Below are 3,742 nucleotides of genomic sequence, written 5' to 3' on the forward strand. Positions count from 1 at the left end.
GACACATTTGCAAGTTAAACTGGACTCCCCAAAGGGGTGAATTTGGAGTGTGTTCATTGAAGTGAAGGAAGCTCTGTAGAAATAAAGTTACTTTAGTTTCCATAGTGTTGACATAGAGGCTTAACATGGCCTAAGCAAGAAGGTGTCAGTATGCTGAGGAAACCATAAGGCCTGTAACGATAGGTTAGTGTTTTAGGGTGGAAGGTATAAGGTGCCCCAGAGCCTGGTGAACAACAGTGCCAAGGTGATATCATTTTTCCATTTGGATATATAGCCAGATGTAGCCACTCATTGCACTTCCTCCGTGAAGTCTACATTTGATCTGCAAGGCTGGGGACCCTGCCTCTGTAAGAGCAATGACTCCATGGATACAACGCTGCTTTGCTAACAGGGAAGAGGGGAAGGAGGGCAGGTGCTGGAGCTGCTTGGCTGCTGTGCTCAACTGATTCTGACTGTGAAGCATCAGCACTCTGTTCTGCATTGACTTCCCACCCAGAAACAGGCCAGATCACCAGCCAGGTGAGCTCCCTGCCTCTGGAGGTTGAGTTGTAAAAGAGGCTGCTTATGTCAGAGCCCTGCTCTGGTTTGGGGCTTGCGTGAACTGCTGTGTCACCGTTTCGTTGTGGCTCCGTGTTTTCAAACAGGCTCTGCAGCTGCTGCTCCTTCTCCTGTTTTATTTGGAGCAAAACAACAGAGAGTCATCACGGGCCATTTTGAGTGTTCTTCCTCTGTGGCACTTCGCCTGAGGATAAGATGAATCACGGGCAGGTTACGTGCCCTGTCCTCGTGAGTGGGAATTAGGAGGAAGGCTCTGGGATTACTGGTGATTGTCTCTTGAACTGTGCATTTCACAAGGCTGGAGGCTGCAATGGTCACCTGGTCCTTTGGGTCCTGCTTAAAGGGGGATGAGCTATTCTGATCTCCTCTGCCAGCTGGTAGCAAAACCTGTTAGGTCTGCCTGACTTGTCAAATTGTTAGGGTTCAAATGGATTAGGAAAGGAACGTCAAAAAATGTTCCCAGCATATGGATGCCTCATGGCCTTGCAGCAGACTATGTGTCATGGAAAGAGGTATGTGCAGTCAGGGATGGAATGGAGATAATAGCAATATTGGCTCCCTTGGTGCATTTTGAGCCATTAAAGTTATCGTGCCTAAGTAAAACCAAGGGGTAATTAAGCACTGGGGGTTACAAGCCAGTCCCCAGCGTGCTGCACACAGTCCCAGGGAGTTCAGACTTCCATGTGCATGATCAGGGAAATGAGGGATGTATGTTGTGGGAAGAGCATATGGATCACTTAGTCAACCAAGGCTGAAAGGTACTCTTCTAAGCAGAACAAAAGAAGTTGTGGGGCAAAAAAAGAATCTATGTTCAATACGTTTGGGCAAAAGAGGCATTTATGTTAAATATAGTAATAATGGGAGATCAAATGGGAATAAATTGGACATGGACTTCTCCTTGGAAAGAGAAATAATATTTCTAAGCCTCAGAGATGTTTTAGGAAACCTCTCCAAAGAAAGGCAGCCAACCTGTTTCAGTGTGCAACAGGTAAAGCTGAGGAAGGGACTGCACAGGAGGGGTGCTGTGCTGTAGGAAGAGGTGAAAAGTGCTTGGATGAGGGTGTGGGATCTGAAGATAGCCTCAGGAGGGCATTGGGAGGAGATGATCATTGCTGTTCTCAGTTACATGCCATTTTGACAGTGTTGAATTATTCCCATGTTTAAGGAAACCTTTCCTCCATGATGCAGAACTTGGCTTTGGGTTTGGTTTGTTCTGGGGACTTTTTTCTCTCCTTTCCCAGTTAGTTCTGGAGTGGACCAAGTCAAAATCAGGTTGGGGTGGGAGCGAAGAAGCTCCCCTTGTGCTTTAAGGAGAAAGAAGTACTCCTGAGTGCCCATTTCATCCACACACCCCACATTCCTCCTGGAGTCAGACCTAACGTCAGAGAGGAATTGGGCTGGGTCCTTCCTCCTGTGTAATGCAGAGGGTGGGTGACATCATTTGACACGGACCCATGTCAATGACCTTGGCAACACACTTGCTGTCTCCTGCGTTTCTGCAAGGGCACATTGTCCTTTGAAGTCCGTTGTATTTCAGGTCTCTCCTTGACTGTGAACGGTTTGGGATGCACATGGAGGACAGTGGCCAAGAAAGACCCAGATCAGGGCTTCTTGGGGGCTGTTTCAGACATGCAGCTGATGCCTTGGAAAACGCACATGGTGACTGTGGTGAGGCTCCGCACTCCACACTGAGCGGAAAAAAATCACAGGATTGATGTGTGGGGACTCACTTCCCTCAGGATCTTTTCCTTCCGTAGTGACTTGGTAACCCAAAGGAAGTTCCTGATGCAAGCATTGCCTAACCAGGAGCACTTTGTGTCTGAGAATGGAAGGGATAAGTCATAGCTTTTCTGATCCCCCTGTGATGTACCAGTAACCTGAGAAGATGTCCTGGTTTTGGCTGGGATGGAGTTAATTTTCTTCCGTGGTTCAACCACGACAATGACAAATAAACCAGTTTCAGACAGGAAGCTGTTGGTGTGGTGTGTAACTGCAGGTCTGTACTGGAGCTGAAGCATTCCCATACACACCATCTGTGACATGACTGACCCAGAGCGTTCCAAGCCCTGGATCCAGCAGTGCACCCGAGCCAGATACTAACCACGGCTCCTTTGGAGGCCTGGGCTTGGGCCAGTTGTCCCTGGGATGGATGAGCTGCGCCCTGTTACAGCAGCTCCAGCCAGGTCTGTCTACACTGAACACAGCCTGGCCAACAAGTCAAGACACAGACTGTGACCCTCCATGTATGCACAGGATGAAAGGGGTCATTTAGACCTAATGAGGTCTACAGCAAGGACAGAGGAGGGACTTGTAGTGGGAAAGGTTGTCCCAGGGTCATTTATGCAACAGTTGGCCAAGGCAAGAACAGGCCCCTTGTGAAGATGCCGGCACTATCCAAACACGAGCAGGGTCTGTAGCAGCCTGACATCCCTTCCTTGTGCTCAGCGAGAGGAGCTGCCCCGGCACAGCATCATCCAAAGACCACTTCCAGCCATGACCTTGTCCCACGCCTGGCTGCTGCTGGCTTTGGGAGCACCTGGGAATCTGGAGTGGCTGAGGGAAAGGGGACAAACCTCAGCTACATGATGTGGGGTGGGTGAAAGAGGGGAGCACGTCCCCGTTCCTTGGCTCACAGGCTGAGGGAAGCAGGGGGGGCCTGGAGCAATCTCTGGGCTTCCTCCATTGCTGAGCCTACGTTCTTCACTACCACCATGGTCCCACTGGTCTTCTACTTGTCCATGGCGGTCAGCAGCTTGCCTGGACCCTGCTCCCCACCACAGGCAGCTGGAGCAGTGTTCATAAAGCTCCAACACGCTGCTCCCTGTCATGGAGGGTCCCGTCACTGAGGGGACATGGAGCCCAGCACGGAGCAGGGTCCCGTCACTGAGGGGACATGGAGCCCAGCACGGAGCAGGGTCCCGTCACTGAGGGGACATCGAGCCCAGGAGGGAGCAGGGTCCCGTCACTGAGGGGACATGGAGCCCAGCACGGAGCAGGGTCCCGTCACTGGGGGGACATCGAGCCCAGGAGGGAGCAGGGTCCCGTCACTGAGGGGACATGGAGCCCAGCACGGAGCAGGGTCCCGTCACTGGGGGGACATCGAGCCCAGCAGGGAGCAGGGTCCCGTCGCTGAGGGGACATTGAGCCCAGGAGGGAGCAGGGTCCCGTCGCTGAGGGGGCATGG

The sequence above is a fragment of the Nestor notabilis genome, unplaced genomic scaffold (genome assembly GCF_000696875.1).
Source record: "Nestor notabilis isolate BGI_N333 unplaced genomic scaffold, ASM69687v1 scaffold11489, whole genome shotgun sequence".
NCBI classification, from domain to species: Eukaryota; Metazoa; Chordata; class Aves; order Psittaciformes; family Psittacidae; genus Nestor; species Nestor notabilis.